Raw genomic sequence first — 26,963 nt, 5'->3', positions numbered from 1 at the left:
CATTACGGATTATAATTTCCTTCTAACCAAGGCTGCATTCCTAAACATATAAAATAATTATAGTGATTTGCCTAAATATGAAGCTAAACTCAGTTAACTAAGTGAATTAATTTTTTAAAAGCAATGATAATGGGAAGATGGTGGCAAAGGACATAACACATTTGGTTGAAGACAAAAATGGCAAGAGTACAGACTGGCCATAAAAGAGCCATGATTTCAGGAAAACAAAATAAGAAGATAAGGAGAAAATTTCTCCTAAATGTGTCTTTATTTCTCCATTAAGGAAAGTGGTCTCACAGCAGATGGTCCATCCTCTTTTACCTGAACGCATGTTCATTTCTCCCAAAGCAGTGAGGTTACCATACACGATCCTTGAGGTAGCAGGCATTAGAAGAATAGGTTGTAAAATCATTGACCAGAGTTCAATAACTGAGGAAAAGAGAGGAGCATTCCTACTGATATACTGAAAATTTTTACTGTAATTAATAAAGTACAGAGGAATAGAGAAAGACCATAATAACTGAAAGAGGTTCAAATCTACCAGTAAAACTATCTATTCGTTGGAACAGAACTCTACCAAGCCACACACACACACACACACACACACACACACCACATACACACACGCATACACACATGCACACAAGCATGCACACCACAAAGTTTTCAATTAAAGGGAAACACTAAACTTGAAACTATAATGTCAGAGTTCTCTCTACTTTCTCAAGCTGTCTGATAATAGAGTACCCCAAGGCTCCTTCCTGCCTCTGCTTCTCTTCTTGATTTATATTCCTGCCCTAGAGGAGCTTATCCAGTCTCCTGGATTTAAATTCATTTCCTGAATGTATATCTCATTCAGAATTCTCTCTCAAACTCCAGACTTGTATACATAAGTGTATAAAATAGATATCTCCAATTTAGGATATCCACAACTGAATTCATCTCCTCTAAAATCTGCTCTATATGCAGCCTTTTTCATCCCAGCTAATGGAAATGCTATCGTTTTTCTTTTCATTTAAAGTAATTTTAGGCTCAAAGAGAATTTGCAAAAATAGTATAGAGTTCCTGAGAACCCTTTCCCAGCTTGCCCCCAAAATAACATCTTACATAACCATAGTATAATTACAACAACCAGGGAATTACGATCAGTGTGATACTATTAAATACAAGTAAGTACAGACTTAGTTGTATTTCACCAGTTTTAACACGCATGCTTCTTCCTCTTTGGTACATTGTTCTGTGAGATGTTATCACATGTTTAGATTTTTGTAACCAGCAGTAGATACAATCATTATTTACAGCTGTTCCATTACCCCAAAGAAATTCCCTCATGCTACCCATTTATAGCCATGCCCTCCTCATTCCATCCCTAACCCCTGGCAACCATGGATTCCTTCCCCTTGCCATAATTTTATCATATCAAGAATATTATATAAATGGAATCATATCATGTGTAACCTTTTGAGATTGGCTGTCTCACTTAGCATAATAGAACACCCTTGACATCATCCCTCCAAGTTGTCACATGCATTTTCCTCTTTTTCTTTTTTCTGCAAAGCAACACTCACTTATATAGAAATGCTACAGCTTGTTTACTCATTCACTTATTGAAGGACAAGATATTTGGCTTATTTGCCATTTTTATGGGAGTATCTGTTCACATCTTTTTCTCATTTTCAAACTTGTTTTCCTATTGTTAACTTTAAATTGTGTGTGTGTGTGTGTGTGTGTGTGTGTACACATAAATATATATCCCATGGGCTATGTAATCTACAAATAATTTTCCCATACTGTCACTTTATTTTTATTCTCTAGATGGTGTCTTTCACAGAGCAAAATTTTTAATTTTGATGAAGTCCAATATATTTAAATTTTATATTACGAATCATGCCTTTGGTGTCATGAACTCTCTGCCTACCCATAGGTCATGAAGATTTTCTCCTATGTTTTCTTCTAAAAGTTTATCATTTTATACTTAGATCTATGGTAAATTTTGAGTTAATTTCCATATATGAGATACATTATCTTTACAGGTACTCAGACCAAACATTTTGAAGTTCCCTTTGACTTCTCTCTCTGACACTCCATATCAGAACCAAGTTCTGTGGATTCCCTCTTCTCGCCAGTTCCACATCTGGCCCAACCGTCTGTTATCTTTCATCAGATTACTGCACAAGTCTCTTAATTAATTTCCATTTTCTTTCCTTGTCCTGTATAGTCTATCCTCAATACAGCAACAAAAATGACCTTTTTAAAGCATAAGAGAAGTCAAGTCCCTCTTCTGCTAAAACTCCTCCAGCAGTTACTATTTCTCTACATGATCTGTTCCCTCCCTTCCTTCTCTGACCACATATCCCAAAACTTCACCATTCGATACCTCCACTCCTTTCTCATTGGCTTCCTTATGCTATTTTGACCGTGTCACGCATACTCCCGTATTTCTACGGCTGTTCCCTTGTTTGAAATGCTCCTTTATTAGCTAGCCACAAGCTTGCTTGGGATTCTCTCTCCCCTCTCTCTCTGCCCCTCCTCTGTGCTCCTTCTCTCTCAAAATAAATAAATAAACATTAAAAAAAGAAGAAGATGTAGTATGTACATACAATGGAATAATATTCAGCCATAAAAAAGAATGGAATCTTGCCATTTGCAATGACATGGATGGAGCTAAAGAATATTAAGCTAAGTGAAGCAAGTCAGTCAGAGAAAGACAAATACCATATTATTTCACTCTTTGTGGAATTTAAGAAACAAATGAGCAAAGGGCGAGGTGCGGGGGGGGAAGGGAGAGAAAAAGACACCAACCAAGAAAAAGACTCTTAACTACAGGGAACAAACTGATGGTTACCAGAGGGGAGATGGGTGGGGGATGGGTGAAATAGGTAAAGGGAATTAAGGAGTGCACTCGTAATGTACACTGAGTGATATAGGATTGCTGAATCACTATATTGTACACCTGAAACCAATATATCACTGTATGTTAACTATATTGGGATTCAAATTTAAAAATAAAAAAAAACTTTATCAATGTCACCTTTGCAATGAGGTCTATCCTGATCAGTCTAAAATTTCCACCTGCTACTGGACACTTCGAGCACTCCCAATCGCCCTTACCTTGCTGTACTTCCGTACATTTCCACAGCACTTATCATCTCCTAATGTATCTCCTAACTTACCTATTTATAATATCTATTGTCTGATTGTCTATCACTACCCTGCTAGAAAACATCCTCTGTGCAGACAGAGCTCCTTGTTTTGTTCACAGACACACCCCATACACTTAGAACTGCCTAGCAATAATATGCACTCAAGAAGGCTTTTTTTTTTTAAGTGATAGAATAATAGCATTTCTTAAATCAGTGATTCTCAAAGTATGGTCTGCTATCCCTTGGCAGTTCCCAATTCCTTTCAAGGAATCCACAAGGTCAAATTATTTTCATAATAATATTAAGATGATAAGTGCATTTTCCACTGGATTGACTTTTGTGTTGATGGCACAAAAGCAATGTGGGTAAAACTGCTGGCACCTTAGCACCAATCAAAGCAGTGGCACCAAACTATTCTTTTAGTCATTGAATTCTTCACTGCCATGTGCTTGCAGTTAAAAAATAAGCCAGTGTCACATAAAGAATGCCCTGATAAAGCACTAAAAATTGTTAGTTCTCAACTCCTGAGTACACTCCTTTTTAGTGTACTTTTTAACGTTTTTAACATTTATTCATTTTTGAGAGAGAGAGAGCGTGTGAGTGAGTGGGGGAGGGGCAGAGAAAGGGAAACACACAATCTGAAGCAAACTCCAGGCTCTGAGCTGTCAGCAGAGAGATTGACATGGGACTCGAACTCACGGACCATGAGATCATGACCTGAGCCGAAGTCAGACGCTCAACTGACTGAGGAACCCAGGCGCCCCTGGACTAGACACTTTTCTGATAGAACACCATGCTGTCTTAAAAAAAACACTGGCAAAATATGGTTATTCATATTTGGGTATTAATGGACATCGTCACTTCACATTCTAGTTACTTTAGGAAAAGAACACAGTAATAGTTGCCAATTACAAACTCTAACCTTTCAATATAAATTAGAATATTGGAAACTCATAACCTGCACCATGTGCATGTAAGCATCCCAATACTTAGATTTTCCTGATCTAACTTCTAATATGGTGAATGTAAAGAGATATAACCCAAATAAACAAAAGCTTTTTTAATTTTTTCAATAATTTTAAGAGTTTAAGTGGTTCTGAAAACAAATTTTGAGAAGAGATGATTTGTCTCAATCACTGTGTGACCCTCCTTGCTTTTCACAACCCTAGCTGCTTCCATGAATATGTTACATGGCAGAACTCACACAGCTCTGAACTTCTGAATGAAGAAGCCTCATAATAATTATAAATTATTCATTTTTGCTGTACAGCTATGGGTCGCTTTTTTGGTAAGTCACCTATAGCTAAGATCATTGCTTGGTGGCAATGAGAAATCTTGGTGACTAGGAGAGAACAAGGATTTGCCACAAGACTCACCATCCCATAATGAACCTTTGAGGTTTCCAAGGCCAGACATCAACTGAAATTTCATGGTTTTCCTACAAATTCTCAAAGGAATTACAAGTACTATTTGATTTACTGGATAGTGTAAATATTGCACACGAAGAAATGCTTTTTGTGTTTGGGATTCACTTCACAATATAATCCCCTAACCCTGGACATAAAGTTGGACATAGGAACTGAATTATAAAAGAATAGATATATTTACTCACCAGCTTTCACAAACTTATTGGAACTAGGTGCTAGGAGAACAAAATATTCAGGAGAAATTTTCTCTTCTGCAAGTAAACATAAATATTAGCTATTTTTTTTCCTGAGGGGTGTTGTAATCCAAGAGCCATTGAAAACTTCTGTCATAATTTCACACAAATTCTGGTCTCAAAAAACATTTTGCTAATTGATATTAAATCGTTTGTATTGTATTTTAGGAGATTTTCCATCATCAAGCTAATTTCTCAAAAATTTTTCCTGATGCATTTTCTCATTTTCATTTTCTTGCCAGTTCTGAGTAAGTGTTTTAGTCAGAACTCCTTCTACAGCAGGTGCTAGAAACCTATGTCAAACTAAACTGAAGAGGAAGAGAGAGAAGAGGAAAAGGAATTAGCTCACAGAAAAACAGAAGGCCCAGAGTTAAGATAGCTGAGAAGAAGGGGGATCCTGGGCTTTCCTCATCTCTCAAACACAGCTGTACTGAGGTCAGATTACTTGGAACCCCCAGAAAATAGATCTATGGAGAGACAGAAGGATCTCCACAGATGGAGGGAGATAGCTTGGCAGGTGGGAAGTGCATGGATGTGAATTGGGGGAGAGAAAAATGGCCAAGCCACAGAGGGGAAGGGAATCCTTCCTGTGGAGAAACAACAGGGAGAGAAAGAGAAGAGCTGAGAAGGTGCAGCATCAAGTTAGCACAAGAGGAAAACCTCTCTGGACCACAGATTGGGGCATGAGAAGTACTGAATGTCCCAGTTATTTTTTGCAAACAGCTTCTGGAGCTCAAACTCTGAGGTTTTGGAAGTGTGTGACTTTCTCTGGAGTGGAGTTGTTGCCTATGCTCCTGGGGAGGAGAGAGCTGGCCCAGAGTGCAGAGCATGATGTAGAGATCTCCAGGGTGCACTGGTCCCCTTCCTGGAATACTTTTGGGAGAGTGCTTATTGCCTCCCCAGGGACAAAAGATGCGGCAGGTACCAGTCAAAGGCCTTTCATCACCAGGGTAGAGAGGCTCTACTCCAGAGGAGGGGAGAAGATCTGTGCCATGCAGCGTCCTTTAATACTTTGCGTTTTGAATCCCAGCTGTGTGCGCAAGATGGTTGTGGTGCAGGATAAGGTGACTGCCCTCACTATACCGTGAGGGCTGCTTGTGAATAACGGGGATTGGGATCCCCAGCCAGGACAAGAGATTGAAGTGGCGCCATTTTCCCCCCAACACCAACAAGGTGGGACTTCATAGAGCAACACAGAAGCCCCCAGTGGAGGCGGGACCCACTTAGACCAAATCCCACCACTCTGTGCCCAGCAACTGCTTATTTACTGAGGCAAGAATGACTCAGTGCCAATGCAGCTGGCCTTTCTCCAGACTAGCATAGCCACTACCCGCCAAGCAACCAACAGACAACTTTTTTTTTCCTGCTTCTTCTTTTTTAATTTCAAAATGAGGCTCATAGTTTCTGATTTGTTTTCTGTCATTTCCATATATACATATATATATATATATACATATATATATGCATATATACACCTATATATATATACATACATATGCATTTTATTCTTTTCTTTTTCCTTCTTTTCTCTTTTCTTCTGCTTTTTTTATCCTTTTTCTTTTCTTTTTCTTTGGAATTGGCCTTACAGTTTTTTTGATTCTCTGTGTGTTTGCTTTTTGTTCCCTTTCCTTTTCTGTTTTTATAGGATCAGGCTTCCTCCATCCCCACTTTTTTTTTTCTCAGAGTTACTTCAACAAACAAATCAAAGCATACCTAGTTAAAGGTCCAAACATTCCACCACTGTAAGCAAGAGGAAGCTCTGCAGAGGACTGACAAATGGGAAAGAGCAACCAAAACACAACAGCAGAGTGCACACAGCATATCCCAGAAACAATTCCTGGAGTCCCAGGCCCTGGACAGTGTATGACCCCTTTTTAATATAGTAGTACTCTCAGGTGCAGGACACATAACAAGCTTTTAAAACACACAAAAGACAGAAACTTAGCCAAAAAAGACATGAGGGAAGAATTCTCTCCAAAGGAAAGGTCAAGAAGAAATTACAGCCAGGGATTATACCGGCTCAAAACAGATATAAGCAATATATCTGAAAAAGAATTTAGAACAACAGTCATAAGATTACTAGCTGGAATTGAAGAAAGCATAGAAGACACTAGAGAAACCCTTGTTGCAGGGATTAAAGACCTAAGAACCAGTCAGAATGAATTTAAAAATGCTACCATTGAGATGCAAAATAAACTAGATACAGTGACAATGAGGACTGAAGAAGCAGAGCAGAGAATAGGTGAAATAGAAGATAAAATCATGGAGAATAATGAAGCTGAAAAAGAGAGGGAAAGGAAGTTACTAGATCATGAAGGGAGACTTAGAGAACTAAGCGATTCCATGAAACGAAACAATACCCATATCATAGGAGTCCCAGAAGAAGAGCAAGAAAAATGGGTGGAAGGTTTATTTGAACCAATTATAGCTAAGAACTTCCCTAATCTGAGGGAGGAAACAGACATCCAAGTCCAAGAGGCACAGGGAACTCTCTTCAAAATCAACAAAAACAGGTCAACACCATGACATATCACAGTGAAACTTGCGAAATACAAAGATAAGGAGAGAATTCTGAAAGCAACTAGACCAGAGGTCCTTAACCTACAACGGTAGACACATATGGGTAGTAGCAGACCTGTCCACTGAAACTTGGCAGGCCAGAAGGGAGTGGCAGGAAATATTCAATGTGTTGAAAAGGAAAAATATGCAGCCAAGAATCCTTTATCCAGCAAGGCTGCCATTCAGAATAGGAGAGCTAAGGACTTTCCCAGACAAACAAAAACTAAAGGAGTTTGTGACCACTAAACCAGCCCTGCAAAAAATTTTAAGGGGGACTCTCTGAGTGGAGGGAAAAAAAAAAAAAGAAGACCAAAGACTTCAAAGACTACAAAGGACCAGAAAACATCACCATAAACACCAAATCTACAACTAACACAATGGCAGTAAAGTCATATCTTTTGATAATTGCTCTGAATGTAAATAGACTAAATGCCCCAAGCAAAGGACATAGGATATCAGAATGGATTAAAAAAAAAAAAAAAAAACAAGATTCATCTATAGGCTGCCTACAAGAGACTCATTTTAGGCCTCAGGACACCTGCAGATTGAAAGTGAGGGGATGGAGAACCATCTATCATGCTAACGAAGGTCAAAAGAAAGAGAGAGTACCATACTTACATTAAACAAACTAGATTTTAAAATAAAGAGAGTAATAAGAGATAAAGAAGGGCATTATATCCTATCCACTAAGAAGATCTAACAGTTGTAAATATTTATGCACCCAACTTGAAAGAACTCAAATATACAAAGCAATTGATCACAAACATAAAGAAACTCATTGATAATAATACCATAATAGTAGGAGACTTTAGTACTCCACTTACAACAATGGACACATCATCTAAACATAAAATCAACAAGGAAACAATGGCTTTGAGTGAAACATTGGACCATATAGACTTAACAGCTATATTTAGAACACTTCATCTTAAAACAGCAGAATACACATTCTCCTCAAGTGCACATGAAACATTCTCCAGAATAGATCACATACTGGGTCACAAATCAGCCTTCAACAGGTCAAGATCATACCATGCATATATTCAGATCACAATACTATAAAACTTGAAATCAACCACCAGAAAAAATTTGGAAAGCCTTCAAATACATGTAAGTTAAATAACATCCTACTAAAGAATGAATGGGTTAGCCAGAAAATTAAGGAAGAAATTAAAAAATACATGAAAGTAAATGAATAGAAAACACAACAGTCCAAACCCTTTGAGATGCAACAGAAAATCCCAAGAGGAAAGTACATTGCAATTCAGGCCTATCTCAAGAAGCAAGAAAGGCCCCAATACACAACCTAAACTTACTGCTAAGAGAGTGAAAAAAGGAGAAGCAAATAAAGCCTAAAACCAAGCAAAAGAAGAGAAATAATAAAGATTAGAGCAGAAATACACAATATAGAAAAAAACAGTGGAAAAGATCAATGAAACTAAAAGCTACTTTTTGAGAGAATAAAAAAAATTGACAAATACCTAACCAGACTTCTCAAAAAGACAAGAGAGAGGACCCAAATAGATAAAATCAGGAATGAAAGAGGAGAGATCACAATCAACACCACAGAAATACAATTACTAGAGAATACTATGAAAAATTATATGCCAACAAATTGGACAATCTAGAAGAAATGGACAAATTCCTAGATACTCACACACTATCAAAACTCAAACAGGAAGAAATAGAAAATTTGAACAGGCCCATAACCAGCAAAGAAATTGAATCAGTTATCAAAAATCTCCCAATGAATAAGAGTCCTGAACCAATTGGCTTCCCAGGGGAATTATACCAGACACTTAAAGAACAGTTAATACCTATTCTTCTCAAATGGTTCCAAAAAACAGAAGCGGAAGGAAAGCTTCCAAACTCATTCTATGAAGCCAGCATTACCTTGATTCCAAAATCAGACAAATATCCCACCAGAAAAGAGAATTACAGGCCAATATCCTTGATGAAACTGGATGCAAAAATTCTCAACAAAACACTAGCAAATCGAATTCAACAGGACACTGAAAGAATTATTCACCATGATCAAGTGGGATTTACTCCTGGGCTGCAGAGTTGGTTCAATATTCACAAATCAGTCAATATGATACACCACATTAATAAAATAAAGGATAAGAACCATATGATCCTTTCAATATACACAGAAAAGCATTTGACAAAATACAGCATCCTTTCTTGATAAAAACCCTCAAGAAAGTAGGGATGAGAAAGAACATATCTCAACATCATAAAAGTCATATATGAAAGGCCCACAGCTAATATCATCCTCAATGGGGAAAAACTGAGAGCTATCCCCGTTAAGGTCAGTAACACAACAGAGATGTGCATTCTCACCACTGTTGTTCAACATAGTGTTGGAAGTCCTAGCTCAGAAATCAAACAACGAAACGAAATAAAACCCATCCAAATTGGCAAAGAAGTCAAACTTTCACTCTTTGCAGATGACATGATACTCAACATGGAAAACCTGAAAGACTCCACCAAAAAACTGCTAGAACTGATACGTGAATTCAGCAAAGTCATGGGATATAAAATCACTATACAGAAATCGGTTGCATTTCTATACACCAATAATGAAGCAACAGAAAGAGAAATCAAGGAATCGATCCCACTTATAATTGCACCAAAACCCATAAAATATCTAGGAATAAACCTAACCAAAAAGGTAAAAGATCTCTATGCTGAAAACTATGGAAAGCTTATGAAAGAAACTGAAGAAGACACAAAGAGATGGAAAAACATTCCATGCTCATTGATTGGAAGAACAAATATTATTAAAATGTTGATACAACCCAAAGCAATTTACGTATTCCATGCAATCCCTAAGAAAACAACACCGGCATTCCTCACAGAGCTAGAACAAACAATCCTAAAATTTGTATGGAACCAGAAAAGACCTTGAATAACCAAAGTAATTTTGAAAAAAGAAAACCAAAGCTGAAGGCATCACAATTCCAGACTTCAAGCTGCATTACAAAGCATAATCATTGAGACAATCTGGTACTAACAGAAAAACAGACACATAGATCAATGAAATAGAATAGCAAACTCAGAAATGGACCCACAAACGTATGGCCAACTGATCTTCAACAAACAAGGAAAGAGTATCCAATGGAAAAAAGATAGTCTTTTCAGCAAATGGTGCTGGGGAAACTGAACAGCAACATGCAAAAAAATGAACCTGGATCACTTTCTCACACCATGCACAAAAATAAATTCAAAATGGATAAAAGACCTAAATGTGGGACAGGAAACCATCAAAATCCTAGAGGAGAACACAGGCAACAACCTCTTTAACCTTGCAGCAGCAAGTTTCTTATTAAGCAGTTAATAAGCAGTTTCTTATTAAACATGTCTCAGAAGGCAAGGGAAACAAAAGCAAAAATGAACTATTGGGGCATCATCAAAATAAAAAGCTTTTGCACGGCAAAGGAAACAACCAACAAAACTAAAAGGCAACTATCAGAATGGGAAAAGATATTTGCAAATGACATATCAGATAAAGGTTTAGTATCCAAAATCTATAAAGAACTTCTCAAACTCAACACTGAAAAAACAAATAATCCAGTGAAGAAATGGGCAAAAGACATGACTACGCTTTTCCAAAGAAGACATCCAGATGGTTAACAGACACATGAAAAGATGCTTAGCATCACTCATCATCAGGGAAATACAAATCAAAACCACAATGAGATTACCTCACACCTGTCAGAATGGCTAAGATTAACAACACAAGAAACTACAGATGTTGAGGAAGATGTAGAGAAAGGGGAACCCTACTGCACTGTTGATGGGAATGTAAACTGGTGCAGCCACTCCTCAAAAAGTTAAAAACAGAACTACCCTATAACCCAGCAATTGTACTACTAGGTATTTACTCCAAGGATACAAAAGTGCTAATTTGAAGGGACACATGCATTCCAATGTTTACAGCAGCCCTATTGACAATAGCCAAAGTATGGAAAGAGCCCAAATGTCCATCGGCTGATGAATGAAAAAATAAGATGTGCTATATATATATATATATATATATATATATATATATATATATATATATAATGGAATACTACTTAGTGATTAAAAAAATCATGAAATTTTGCCATTTACAATAACATGGATGGAGCTAGAGTGTATGATGATAAGTGAAATAATTTGCCAGAGAAATAATTTGTAAGAGATAATAAAACAATTTGTCAGAAAAAGACAAATATCATATGATTTCACCCATATGTGGAATTTAAGAAACACAACAGATGAACATAGGGGAAGGGAAGGAAAAAGAAGAGAAAAACAGGGAGGCAAACGCTAAGAGATTCTTAAATATACAGAACAAACTGAGGGTGGCTGGAGGGAAAGTGGATGGAAGGATGGGCTAAATGGGCAATGGGCATTAAGGACGGCACTTGTTGGATTGAGCACTGGGTGTTATATGTTAAGTGATGAATAACTGGGTTCTACTCCTGAAGCCAAGACTACACTGTATGTTAACTAACGTGAATTAAAATAAATTAAAAAAAAAACCCACAAGGCCCTGATGTTGAGCTCAAGAACAGCCAGATGTAGGGACTAAAGTCTCCAGAACTTTTTGTCTCCACTACTTGCCTCTACTTGGCTGCATTCTGCATGGAATTTCTACCTAAGGGAGCCAAGATACTGACTTACAACCATGCATAGTCTTATGCTGTCAGATTAGCAAATGAGGCAGAAAGAGAATTTCATTCTCCCAGCATCCATAATATCTATGTCCCCACACAACACATACATAGGCTGGCCATGATTGGATCATGTTTCCACTCTGTGTGCTCAATCAAACACTGTACTAAGATTGGCCCAGCCCTAGCCACATGCTGCCTTAGTCAGGGTTCTCCAGAGAAAGAGAACCACTAGAATATGACATATATTATGTAATATATATGTGGAGATTCACTTTGAAGAATTACTTCACATGTCTACAGAGGCTGAGAAGTCCCATGACTTACTGTCTACAAGATGGACACCCAAGAAAGCTGTTGGTGTTGTTCTAGCCTCAGCTCACAGACCTAAGAACCATGGGAGTTGATTTCTCATCCAGAAATACCCTCAGAGACATACCTAGAAGTAGTGTTTAATCTGCACACCTCTTGGCTCAGTCAAGTAGACACATAACATCAACACATATGCCAACCCTGTAAGGGTATGTGGATGTGTGAGACCCCATTACAGACACACCCCCAGGGCCAAATGGAGGTGGAGAGAAATGGATCCACACACAAAAATGATGCTGGCCAATAAAAAGAGCTCTCTGCTACAACATACAAAATCCCTATTTATTTGTACTCACTGCTCCCACAGCTGAGCATCTTACAAAGACACTATAAAGTTTTCATAAATAAGCAGTGCTTGACATAATATTTTCCAGAATCATCACTCTGTAATTTTAAAACCTGTCTGATTTGAGGAAGTGGAGTAAACTGACACTAGAAAATCAATCACCTCTCAGTCATCTCACTACAGCTGACTGTTCAAGACAGAAGAAATTCAAATTGGCAGTAGTTAGATAATTATAAAAGTAGGGGGCTGAGTTAGACAATTTGCTGGGTAACTTATTCAGGAAATCAAACAGAAAAGACAGGCAGTGTGGACCTACTTAATAGGAATTGAGTTTTTCTTCCAGAAACATTATAGATCAATGTCTCCAGATACTAGTATGGTTAAAGGAAACTCACAACTATCTTTTAGTTTTGTGAAAGGACTTCAATCTAAGATGGAACCACAGGAAGTGAAACAGAGACTCTCATGTATGTGTCTTTGGAAAAATGAAACTTGAAGAACTGAGAGACTGATTTCCCATAAATGCTTAATTTATACAAGACTGAAATGTATCTCATAAGCAATGAATATCCATCAAGAATCTCCCTGTCTTCAGGCTAGTGAGCTTACTGGCCAGACTCCTCCTTCCGTGCACACCTTGCCCCTGCAAATCCTCAAGGGACTCACCTGTAGCTTGCTACAAGTGTGTGCTTCTCAAATTGCTCAGTTTCTGGTCATTTGATATTCCCTTAGTTTACCTCTTTATTTAGGTTGCTAATTTGTTCTCAAAATGCAAGTCTACAAATCATGGGGGTCATTCTCATGTCAACGTCTCCAGCTACAGTGGACACTACTGATGCCACACCTGTAGCCCCCCAGCCCCCTCCATGGTCACTTTAGGGCAAGCAGCCTGTTAAATTAATTAAACAAGGGGGCCATGAGATTGAGGTGGCTTCAATGCTGTGGTGGCCTTCCTAAGCAAACCTAAATCTAAGTTTGTAAATGCCTGAAGGTGACAAAATGGAAACCTAAGGACAACCAATCACAAACAGCCAACTGGGCTTGAAGCTATAGCCCATAAACAGTTTCCTTACCTTGCTCCCTCCTTTTCTCTATAAAAATCTCTCCCCGGCTCCTGACTACTTGTGGATTGGCACTGCCCAATTCCTATTGATTTATGCTCAAATGAACTCTTAAACTGTCCAGTGTGTGTCAGTTTATCTTTTACCATGCCTCACGTCCATCTCAACCGAACCTGTATCTCTTCACCTGAGGGCCCTCTTTGGTGTCAGACACATCCCTGCCCATGCCTGCTGCGCTGGGCATGGACACATGCAGGACGACGACACGTGAACACCCTTTGTGGACTGGCTGGATGCGGAGGGTGGGCTCAGTGACTGCGCAGCGCGCCCTCTGCTGTCTGCCCAGTGCACAGTCCGTGAAACTCCAGTTGCCCACAGGGGTACCTGGCTGCATCATACACTCTTTGTGCTGCCTTCACTGCCTTCTCTCAAACCCCTACCACCCGTGTTTCCTTCACCCGTCAAATGAACTACTCTTACTTGAATCTGTGTCCCAAGATCTGCTTCTAAGGAAAGACACAAACAGAAAAAAATTTAAAAAGCTATGTCTGGGTGGGCCATCCATGCTTTTCTTACACTTTAAAAGTACACAGGACTTGGATGGCACTTGGGTTAAGCGTCCAACTTGGGCTCAGGGCGTATCTCATGGTTCGTGACTTGGAGCCCCTAATCAGGCTCTGTGCTGACAGCTCAGAGCCTGGAGCCTGCTTCAGATTCTGCGTCTCCCTCTCTCTGTCCCTCCCCCACTTGTTCTCTATCTCTCTGTCTCTTAAACATTTAAAAACATTTTTTTAAAATAAATAAAGTACACAGGACTTTCCGCACTCCCAGCAGCTCTACTGAGATATAATTGACAAAGAAGAATTGTATATATTTGATGTGTACAACGTGATGATTTAATATATGTATACATTGTGAAATGATTACCACAATCAAAATGGTTATATATCCATCACCTCACATAGTTACCATGTGTGTGTGTGGGGGGGGGGGGCAGATCGACTCTTGTAGCAAATTTCAAATATATAAAACAGTAGTATTAACTATAGTCACCATGCTGTGCATTAGATCCCCAGAACATATTAGATCCCCAGAAGCTTGTAACTGAAAGCTTGTAAAGTACACAAACCTTAGTCCAGTCATGTGTCACGTCTCCAGCACTCACTCTTTGGCTAACTTCACTAAACAGGAAGGCCTGTGGCGTGAAAATGAGAGGAAAAGGCCTATGAACATACACACTTGACACCTGCATGAAAGCACTGAGAGTCACCCTTGGGTCCCCTCTAAAACAACAGTGTAAAAGAATATAAAAAAAGTTCGTGCAAGAATAACCAAGGTGATCTGGTTCCCTCAATCTTCCTGAGTTTCAATGAATAGATTGGAAGCCAATGAATATGGGGGAGGGGAACAGGAAGAGAGAGGAGGCACATTTAACAGATGGCCCCATCATTTACTATATGGCCCTAGACTGCTGTGCTGCTTTAGTTTCTGATCCCCTCCTTTGGTCTAAACACTTAAATAAACCTCAAGGGCAACACCCCATAGTGAACTAACATGCATAATTATCATCTGTAGAAGGGGTAGACTACATTATATTTGTTCTGCTTAAGATGGGAGGAAATCAAGCCATGCATTTTGAAAGAATATTATTTAATTGGTTAAAAGAAAAAAAGACAGCTCTTGAAGGTATAAGTTTTAGGTGTTCAGAAAAATTACTCTAAAAGATAATTCCCCACAAAGTCATATAAGCTATTTATATTGTGCTCCTAGATGCTTTCCCCTTCATTTCTTAATTAAATATTTTAAAGCTAAGTCATAAAGCACTTGAGTTTCACATCTAATAAGTATTCATTCAAGTGATGTGTGGCAAGCACTATACAAATGAGCAATTTAAAAACAGAAGGTATTTTACTCACAGTTGGTCATAGATATTCAGTATAAATACAAATATACAAACAAAAGCCTACAAGTATTGTACTCCTGTCACAAATAATCACAGACTTTAAAATAGCGATTTTCTTTAATAGTCCAAGCAGCTCATAAAAATTCATTGTCAGGGAGGAACCAATATAAGTCAAGAGAACAATGTGTTCTTTGTGTTTTACCTCAATTATCTTTACATAATTTCTAATTTTGTGATGAGACATTCTGGAATATTGATTGCTTTCTTAAAAATCTACTGATTGCCTTCAGTACATGCCAAAGATTCAGTCAGGTGTTTAAGAAGTATGCAGGAAAGAGAAGTTGCAGTGAATTCACTATAAATCTTAACTTGCAAATAAAATTATTTACTATGGAATGAGTAACCTTTACTTTTGGGGAACCTGACAGATACCAAAGCAGTAACACTCACAAGCCACTTCACACTTATGAAAGAGGACATTGAATGGGGCGCCTGGGTGGCTCAGTTGGTTAAGTGACCGACTTCAGCTCAGGTCATGATATTGCAGTTTGTGGGTTCGAGCCCCACATCAGACTCTGTGCTGACATCTCAGAGCCTGGGGCCTGCTTCAGATTCTGTGTCCCCTTCTCTCTCTCTGCCTCTCCCCTGCTTGCACTCTCTCTCTCAAAAATAAACATTTAAAACTTTTTTAAAAAACAAGAAAGAAAGAGGATATTTGATCCAGAGTCAATATCTGTAAGTCCATGGATTCTGAGTGACTGTACCTTCTCTGAGGCCACCTTCAGATGCAGGGGTACACTGGCTAGACTGCCACAGCTGAAAACGATCTGCCTCATGATGACAGGTCAAATTTTACCAATGGCCTCCCAAAAATGTACGGTTTCTCTCTAGGGAATCTCTGATGGTCTTTCCATCAGAAGATCATCAATTTATGGATTAGTTGCCTAAGAATGTATAGGCACATAGGGTACATATATGTCCCTCAAAAACAGAGATTGGGAAGAATAGAGAGCAAGTTTACTTAATTATAAAGTTGGAGACTTGTGGCCTCTGAATTTCCACATTACTTTCATTGCTATGGCCCTATTATGCATTTTTTATGCCTTTCTTCCCATGGTGGTGGATGATTCCATCTGGTTTGTATGTTTTCTGGTTCCAATGACCATTGCTTAGGATTAAGGGACTATTGCTATGATGGCTTCAACACAGGTAAAGAGCCAAAGGGTTAGTTTTGCCTCAACCATCCAGAAAAGGACCAAATGTTTACCTCTTTGAAAGGTAGTTGCTGTAACTTCCCTTGGCCTTATGAATACACAGACAAAAGCCCTAAAAAAAGTCAGCAAATTAAAACCAACAATATGTAAAAACAGTTAATGTACAGCAGCAAATACAGTCTTCGGTATTTACCAAAGAGAATGAAAATATATGCCCATAAAAATGCATATAGGAATGTCAATAACAGCCCAAACTGGAAACAGCCCAAATGTCTACCCACGGTTGAATAAACACATCATTGGACATTTATATGATGGAACAGCACTTAGCAATAAAAAGGAACAAGTTATACTGATAATCACAATAACATGGATGAATTTCACAAACATTACACTGGGTAAGAGTGGCCAGGGGGAAGGTGCATATTCTATGATTCCACTTACTTGACCTTCAAGAATAAGTCAAAATTCATCTCCAATGATTTAAAAAAAATCAGACCTGTGTTTCATTGAGGTGAGGTGAGGGCTGGGGGAATGTTTAGTCCATTAGGGCTACTATAACAAAAACACAATAGACTGGTGACTTCAACAGTAAACATTTATTTTTCACACGTCTGGAGGCTGGAAGTCCAAGATCAAGGTGCTGGCAGATTCAGTATCTGGTAAGAGCCTGGTTCCTGGTTCATAAATTTGGGGATAAGTTGTAAAAATGTTATCATGTTATAACCTGCTGCTCCACTCTTGTCAATAATTATTTCTTATCCTCTCAAGGGTTCCCAAGAATAAAGAGAGATTCTGTAACTAGAAAGGAAACAGGGTTCTAACCAGACAAAAACAACAGTTTTCTATTCAGCTTTTCTAAAGATTGGTACTTTGCTAAATGACTCTTTGATATCAAACTTGTTTTCTGGTATGAAATTCAAATTCCTAGTTCTGAACATTAAAATTACTCTCCCTTATTTATAGAAAGCATACCACTTATAGATATAAATATTAAAATGACTTTATTTTTATTCATTTGCAGTTGCTTTAACTCATTTATTGGCTCTTTAATCAGGTCCAGATTACAAGTATTATATTGTATTCTTTCTTCCTTTCTTGTTTTCATTTAAAAAAAAATCCCTAGATTCATAACACGATACAATCTGTACAAGTTATCCCAAAATGTATGTCTAAAAAACAAGGAGTATGTCCTCCCATTCCTTGTTTCTATCAGAGTTTAAGTGGTAAACAACAAAATCTACCTTGGCTGGCTTAAGTGGAAAAAGAATTAATTAAAGGCTAATAAGTAGTTCACAGAAGCTGAGAGGGCTTGAGACCAGGCTTGGATGTTGAGCAGCAGGAACAATGTCCAATGCTCTGCAGGAGCCACTATAGCTCAAACACCCCTGCTGTCAGTGGTTGGCCCCTCCACCGTCGCTTGCATGGACGCCGCCCAGCTCATGCTGCGTGATGCTCAGGAGTGGATGCCAGAAACTCTGGCAGCAACGCCCCTAAAGAGCCCAACACGTTTGTCGCTGTGCTTGCCAAATAACAAAATCTGCACGCCTCCTTTCTCCCCTTGCTCACTTCCCAATCAAAGTCGCATGCAAGTGCATCTGATTGATGGAATCCAGGCCTCACACCTGTACCCTTGCTGCAAGGGAATCTGGGAAAGCCAGTTTTCAGCTTCAACCTGGAGAAGGGGGGGACTCATAAGACAGGATGTTTTGCAAACACTGGAAGAGTGTTCAAAGGGTGCTGGGCAATCAGAAGTGCCCACAATGACAAATGTCCACGAAAAGCCCTAAAGGATAGATTTCTCTCTATTAGTAAGTGCTTTCCCTATCTTACAGTTCCAATAAGTACTCAGCAACTGAAATGTGGACGTGATGATACAAGCACCACACAGTGTGCTACTTCGTAGAGGAGTATGGTACCGATACCAGAATAATGCAAGTGTCCCTTGTTTCACCATATGTCAAATTCAGTGGGACTTCACTGAAATCCCAACTTTGAGGCAATAATGATATTTATATGCATGGAAATGAAATTGCACAAAGCATTCACTTGCTCCCAAATTCAACCATTTTGTAACTCCCAAAATACTGTACATTGAGAATCAGATTAACCTCTTAATTGATAGATAAGATGTTCTGACCATTTGAATTCCAAATAATAATTGTGACTTTTGTAGCTAGTCTCATCTTTACAAAAGGGTACAACAACATGAACTTTAATATGATCACTACTAGGGGTGCCTGGCTGGCTCAGTCTGTTAAGTGTCTGACTCTTGGTCTCAGCTCAGGTCATGATCTCACAGTTTGTGAGTTTGAGCCCCGAATCATGCTCTTCACTGACAGTGGGGAGCCTGCTGGGGGGGGGGGGGATTCTCTCTCTCTCTCTTTCTCTCTGTCCCTCCCTCCCACTCACTCTCTTTGTCTCTCTCTCTCTCTCTCTCAAAATAAATAAATAAACTTAAAAAAATTTTTTAATATGATCACTTCTAGTCCTTTATATAAATGCAAAGATCAACTCTTGTCTGCCCAGATACGTATCTATTTCTGTGTTTGTGTTGACAGCAGAAATAATAACACTATTTTTTACTTTTCCCTGTTAGCAGGAGTAATATAAATCATTCCAGTCTTGGGATGTCTGATTAAGCTACAGAAAATTGAGTTCATTTATCCTTTTTGTGCTAAACTATTTTCCAAATGTTTTCTTTGCAGAATCACTGCGTTGTTTTTCCTCGCTTACCTGCCTTGATGGCCATGCAGACGTGTGTCACACTGCCCCCTGGTGTGGCTGAAACAAACTTCCTTCCATTCTGTAGAAGCTACCAGAGCTGGGAATGCATGCAGACCCTGTATTGCTGAGTCATGCCGCAGGCTGAGCTTTGTTCTGGAGGGATTTTGCAGGCCTTCGAAAGTGAGCAAAGAGGTTTGGATCATCAGCAGACACAAATTATTGTGTAAAGGACTGGGAAAACCAGAAATACTTAACATTTTTAATTCACCAAATGTTTATTTAGGGCCCACTGCATATAGGTCTGTGCTTGGTCCCACAGGTGACACTGAAAGGAAAAAGGACAAGCCCTGTCCCAGAGGACCTAGCCATATGCAGCATACACATAGCACAATACAATGTGAGTTAAGCATATACAGTGTATGAGGTAAGAAGAGATCACAAGACATAATATTAAAACAAAAAACAAAACCAGGCTTCTTAGGAGGAAGACTATTTGAGATAGGCCTTGAATAAGATTTGGGATTTTATGGGCAGCAGTGGGGAACTGAGGAGGAAGGGGAAAAATACATGCCAAAAAGAATAAAATAATAAATTAAAGACTCTAATTTCAAAAAGAGTCTTACTTTTTTTTTATCTTATTATTTTTCATCAGCAAATTTACAAGAGAAAGTTTACAGTTTCCACAGTCACCTATGAGTAGAATTTTATTATTAGAAGGGTAAAAGATACTTAATTAGCAATACAATTAAATTTATTTTCCTTGAAAAATAATTTCTAAAGATAGTGTCAGAGAGCAATGGTTCCATTAATTTTCTTCAAATCCCTTTTATCTCAAAAACAACAACAACAACAACAACAACAACAACAAAACACTCCCATATAGATTTTCTATAATTTTATTAAGGTAGGATTATTTATAATTTAAAATAATTTAGACTACATATTTATATTATCATGTTCATATTATATTAATATATATTATATATTCACTGGCCATAAGTGAATTAACATCTGTTCACTTTTAAAGCTCTTTTTAAAGAAATGTGAGTAATCTATGTGACTTGATTCTTAGAATTCAGCAAATCAACTACATCCTCTCATTGATTCTCATGGTAAACTTAGTGCTCTTATGCTATGCATGTGACTGTCAACATCTTCAATTGTAATTTTAATTATTTGAATTGTAGGCAATTGAGGGTTATCATGGTATTTTGTGAGCTTATTTTAAATTTAGATTTTACAAAAGAGCATGTTTTGGCATATGTTTTTCTTAGAATTCTGGGTGTTTACATACATTTGCTAAGTGTACAATGTAATAGAAAATAAACCAATGCCTTTTAAATTTTTATTAAAATGGTTTCAAATATATGCCCACTCATCTTGGGAATATAATGATCCATGTAAGTTGAATGATAACCAACACAACATTCTTTTTAAATATAAAATTGTATCAACCCATAACTTTAAAAAGGACCTTTCATTTTTTCATATTAACAGAATCGATATATATTTTACAAGGTATACGATAGAGCTTGCTTCACATAGTATCAGGATTATGTATCTTCTATATCTTAGTGGGTAAAGATGACACTCAAAATCTCCCTTTTTAAAGTCATTCCCTTCTGGTGTTTCTAGGATATAAATAACTTTTAGTTGACCCAGTTTTATATATTTGCCTTTTTCTTATTAATAAAAACTCTAAAATTCTAAAAGATAACTCTAACACTATGGAGGTAAATATATAATACAGTATTGTATTTATAATAATGGTTAATATTATATCAAAATTTCCCATATATTACCCAGGTAGAATTTATTGTAAATGTATTTCTGGTCTCCTGATTTAATTATGTAGATTTCCATAATAACTAATAGCAAAATATACGTGAAAAGGCCTAGGATGTTGCTTGATCATCAAGTACTTTTGTACTCAAGTACTCAAGTACTTTTGGAGTTGAGCTCCTCAAAATGTAAGGATATGCCCTTTCTCCCAGACTGCAAATCACTTCTGTTATTAATATGGCATTTTACTATTTTGTAGGAAGAAGCTCAGCTCAAATTTAAATTGTTTACCCAAAAGTCACCCATCTATGACTAGACGGGCTGTGAGGTACACTATCAACAGTGTAACAGTGATGTGTACTTTAGGCAGTGTAGATGTGTACTCTATCTACATCTTATGACTCATTGAATCCTCACAGGAACTTCTGGAGGGAAGCAATATTATTGTCCCATTTTGCAGTTAAGACAATTGATACACACAGAGGCTAAGTAACTTGCCCAACCTTCCATAGCTCATGAGGGGCAGAGGTGAGGTTAAAACTCAGGAAACCTGTCTTTGGGGGTCTGTGAACTTAACCACTACTCTATAATAATGAGACTCTGTTTCTAAAAAGGTCTTTTTTTTTAAGTTTATTTATTTATTTTTTTTTGAGAGAGAGAGAGTGTGTACAAGTGGGGGAAAGGGGGCAGATGCAGGGGTCAGACAGAAAGGGAGAGAATCCCAAGAATGCTGTCAGCATAGAGCCAGACATGGGGCTTGAATTCATGAGCCATGACATCATGACCTAAGCTGAAACCAAGAGTTGGACACTTGACTGACTGAGCCATCCAGGTGCCCCACTAGAAAGGTCTTTAAAGGAGTATTAAGGGTGGCACAAAAACAGACACTCAGATCAATGGGACAGAATAGAGAACCCAGAAATGGACCCACAAACATATGGCCAACTAATCTTTGACAAAGCAGGAAAGAGTATCCAATGGAATAAAGACAGTCTCTTCAGCAAGTGGTGCTGGGAAAACTGGACAGCGACATGCAGAAGAATGAACCTGGACCACTTTCTTACACCATACACAAAAATAAACTCAAAATGGATGAAAGACCTAAATGTAAGACAGGAAGCCATCAAAATCCTCAAGCAGAAAGCAGGCAAAAACTTCTTTGACCTTGGCCCCAGCAACTTCTTACTCAATACGTCTCCAGATGCAAGGGAAACAAAAGCAAAAATGAACTATTGGGACCTCATCGAAATAAAAAGCTTCTGCACAGCAAAGGAAGCAATCAGCAAAACTAAAAGGCAACCGACAGAATGGGAGAAGATATTTGCAAACGACATATCAGATGAAGGGTTAGTATCCAAAATCTATAAAGAATTTCTCAAACTCAACAACCGAAAAACAAATAATCCAGTGAAGAAATGGGCAAAAGACATGAATAGACGCTTCTCCAAAGAAGACATCCAGATGGCCAACCGACACATGAAAAAATGCTCAATATCACTCATCATCAGGGGAATACAAATCAAAACCACAATGAGGTATCACCTCACACCTGTCAGAATGGCTAACATTAACAACTCAGGCAACAACAGATGTTGGCAAGGATGCAGAGAAAGAGGATCCCTTTTGCGTTGTTGGTGGGAATGCAAGCTGGTGCAGTCACTCTAGAAAACAGTACACAGGTTCCTGAAAAAATTAAAAATAGAACTACCCTATGACCCAGCAACTGCACTATTAGGTATTTATCCAAGGGATACAGGTATGCTGTTTCGAAGGGGCACGTGCACCCCCATGTTTATAGCAGCACTATCAACAACAGCCAAAGTATGGAAGGAGCCCAAATGTCCATCAGCAGATGAATGGATAAAGAATATGTGGTATATCGACGGAGTATTATTCGGCAAGCAAAAAGAATGAGATGTTGTCATTTGCAACTACGTGGATGGAACTGGAGGGTATTATGCTAAGCTAAATTAGTCAGAGAAAGACAAATATCATATGACTTCACTCATATGAGGACTTTAAGACACAGAACAGATGAACACAAGGGAAAGGAAACAAAAATAATAAAAAAACAGGGAGGGGGACAAAACATAAGAGACTCTTTTTTTTTTTCAATATATGAAGTTTATTGTCAAATTGGTTTCCATACAACACCCAGTGCTCATCCCAAAAGGTGCCCTCCTCAATACCCATCACCCACCCTCCCCTCCCTCCCACCCCCCATCAACCCTCAGTTTGTTCTCAGTTTTTAACAGTCTCTTATGCTTTGGCTCCATAAGAGACTCTTAAATATGGAAAACAAACAGACGGTTACTGGAGGGGTTGTGAGGGGGGGATGAGCTAAATGGGTAAGGGGCACTAAGGAATCTACTGAAATCATTGTTGCACCATATGCTAACTAATTTGGATGTAAATTTAAAAAAATAAATAAATAAAGGAGTATTAAGGGAGTCCAGGTACAGAAAGACTTGCCAACAACGAAGGGCCAATGTGAAAAGAGAAAAGGGATTTTTAGTGTTGCTTCTACTGCACTCTGTGTGTGACCTGAAACAAGGTTCCAGGACAAGGAACCCTAAATGAGAACAAATTTAAAAAGATGTGAATTAATTAGGGTAACGTTAAGATGCTGTACAAATAAACCTCAAACTTTTAGTAACTAAGAATAGTAGATGTATTTTTTTAGTTGCGGTAGATTATACTTAAGAGTTGAATTATTTTTAAGTGAGCAGAAAATGTTATTTTTTTGCTTATAGAACAAACAGTTCACGTTGTCCTGGGTCCTTCCATCCTATATGTGGATGTTCCCTGAGGTCTTAGAGCCAGCTGAAGGGAAAAGAAAGGAAAAAGGAGGTACATCTACTTCCTTTTTTTTTTTTTTAAGTTCATTTATTATTGAGAGACAGAGAGACACAGAGTGTGAGCAGGGGAGGGGTAGAGAGAGGGAGACACAGAATCTGAAGAAGGCTCCAGGATCTGAGCTGTCAGCACAGAGCCTGATGCAGGGCTCAAACTCACAAACTGCGAAATCATGACCTGAGCTGAAGTCGGTCACCCAACCAACTGAGCCACCCAGGCGCCCCTAGGTACTTCTACTTCTTAAACTCCTTGGTCTGGAAATGATACATATCAACTCTGTGAAATTGTGAATGTGAAATTGTAGTGAACTAGTCCCATAAATCCACTGAATGCAAAGGGTGCAGGTGGGGTGAGGGAGGGTGGGCTCAGAAATTTTTTTAACTGCTTGGGCAGATACTTCTTGGTACTAATACTACATTTTAGAATTCTGGTAAACAGCTGGCCATCTTTCCAAAGGCTCTATCACTAGATTGTCTCTAGTCACTGGTAACACCAGGAGCACTACTTTGGAACCCAAGAAAAAACACATACAATAAAGGCAAAAGGATCCTTCCCACACTAGAAAAGAACCTACTGGTGCCATGAAGTCTTGATCAGATCAGGACCACTATCAGGGTCTGTATCAACAGGACAGAACATTAGCAACCTTGCCAACAACAGGTGCCTGTGTCAGTAGAAACATTAAGCATACTTGACAGAGCAGGATGGCCAGCTATAGTGCCTCTGGCAGATGACTGAGAGAGCAGAGCCACCTTTGGTGGCTGTGGGAGATGAAGGCACCTTAGGCAGGCACCAACGAAGTCTCTGGGGGTATGAGGTCCCAGCGGCAGGTGACTTGGGGAAGGAAGACATTCCTGGGTGATAGAGGAAGAAAATGGCAAGCACATCATGGTACCTGAGAAGATCCTCTTTGCGATTGTGTGTGAGCTGGCCCCTCACAATGATTTCTAAAACCAACCAAGAGGAAGTCTTTGTTGTAAGACAGGTTGTTGGTAGGGACCAAACAAAAGAAATGTTATAGAGACTTTGGCTTTATTCCAAGGCTACTGTGGGCTTGAAACTGCAATTCTGAAAAATCATCACAATTTCCTGTGTATTATCAAACCAGATTTTATTATGAATGTAGCCCTGGTCCCATGGCTTAATTATCTAGAATTTTGTAACAACTAATAGCAAACTATGTTTCCCTAGGAGAAAGGTCAACATCCGAGTTAGTACCTGGGAAGAATCCAAACTCACAGATCAGGCGGCCAAAGCTTTGGGAATGGATCCCAGGAAGCCACTTTGAGTTTTGAGGTGGGGAACAGAATTCTGCTAAAAGCTATTGGATGCGACACAAATTGGCTTTCAGGATCAGACACCCACGGCAAAGACAATGAATGAGGACCTGGTGCTACTCAGGGGAGGAGGGGAAAAGCTGAGCTTCAGGGAGTGGATCTGCGGGGGGGGGGGGGGGGTCGGGGTGGGGAATTATGTTGCAAGCAACTGAAAAGAACAGAGGGAAATTGGGTGAAGAGAGAAGGAGACTGCCAAGCCCCAGAACCCCAGAGGTCCCCAAGGTGGACAGCTGTCAGAATGAGTTTTTATAGTCTTTAGTCTTGAAAAGTATCTTTGGGGCTTAGGAAGAAAATGGACTTCAATCTCCAGAGCACCAGATAGGAGCTTGGAGTGTCCTGGGAAGAGCCCTAGAGATGTCTGATTGTGACAGGGTAGAGAAGGCTAAAGCTTAGAGCCAGAGTCACTGCTCACAATCAGGAGGAGGACCCGGATTGACACAGGGTGAAGTGTGGCCCCAGGACCAGAGCATCAATATCACCTGGGAACTTGCTTGCAACATAAATTCTGGGGCCCCACCCCAAGTGTCCTTAATCAGAAACCTTAAGGGTGGAGCCCAGAAACCTGTGTTTCAGTAAACCATTCAGGTTGATTTTGATGCAGGCTAGGGGGCCCAGAAGACTCGAAGGATTGGATGAGGCGGTATATAATGGGGATTAATATTTGACTGAAGTTAGACCCCAAGTAGTAAGCAACACGATGGAGGCTATGATCTGCGCATCCCAATCTCCTTTTATCTACCTTCCAACAGATTTGGAAATGGGAGCTCCATTAAGACACAGACATAAAGTGAGACCAACGTTTCAACTCACAGGGGAAACTTGTGTGAGATCGGCAGGCACAGATGCTCACAAGGGGCTGATATCTTAGAATAATAAACAGAGATGTGTTTCACACTAACCTTGCGTATCTACTCATCTCCTGCCATCACCCCATCACTTCCCCGGGCATTCAGTACACCTCTGTGTGCACAGCATTACTCTCCTCCCATAAGCATGTTACCCTTTGTCTTTTTCATCAGCAATCAAGATATAAACACACAATAAATTTTTTCTATTCACTGTTATTTCTCCTCTTTACCAAATCCACTAATGTTGCAACAGTATTATTTTCTACTTTATTTTTATTGCTTTTATTTCAACCCCAGTATAGAATCACAACTGAGCTGACCTTGGGGTTACAACATTTTCATTTTTCTGTAGAAAAATGCATTTCCACAATACATTTACAACTGAACTTTGGAACGTGTTCATAGATGGGAGGTGGATTGATCGGCATGACTCTTCATACACAAACTGGAACAGAAAAAAAATCTAAACAAATAGTGCTACCAAGGAGAAGAAACAAGTTCTACCGCAACATTCCACATCTGCTTTCAAATGATGGATTTAGCTTCTCTGGCCT

At 38.9% G+C, this 26,963-nt stretch overlaps 1 long non-coding RNA gene across 1 annotated transcript in view; it reads right to left on the bottom strand.

Annotated features, from left to right (window-relative positions):
- The window catches only part of LOC122239449, a 42,063-nt gene that overhangs the window by 8,207 nt on the left and 6,893 nt on the right, over positions 1–26,963 (bottom strand). Inside the window, exons 2-4 of the long non-coding RNA XR_006218570.1 lie at positions 19,596–19,758; positions 14,872–14,937; positions 4,756–4,821 (exon numbers count right to left, since the gene is read on the bottom strand). This is a non-coding gene — a long non-coding RNA (uncharacterized LOC122239449). The remainder of the gene's footprint in view (positions 1–4,755; positions 4,822–14,871; positions 14,938–19,595; positions 19,759–26,963) is intronic.

Source organism: Panthera tigris, chromosome A1 (assembly GCF_018350195.1).
Source record: "Panthera tigris isolate Pti1 chromosome A1, P.tigris_Pti1_mat1.1, whole genome shotgun sequence".
In the NCBI taxonomy this organism is placed as follows: domain Eukaryota; kingdom Metazoa; phylum Chordata; class Mammalia; order Carnivora; family Felidae; genus Panthera; species Panthera tigris.
This window is presented reverse-complemented; position numbering and strand designations above follow the sequence as displayed.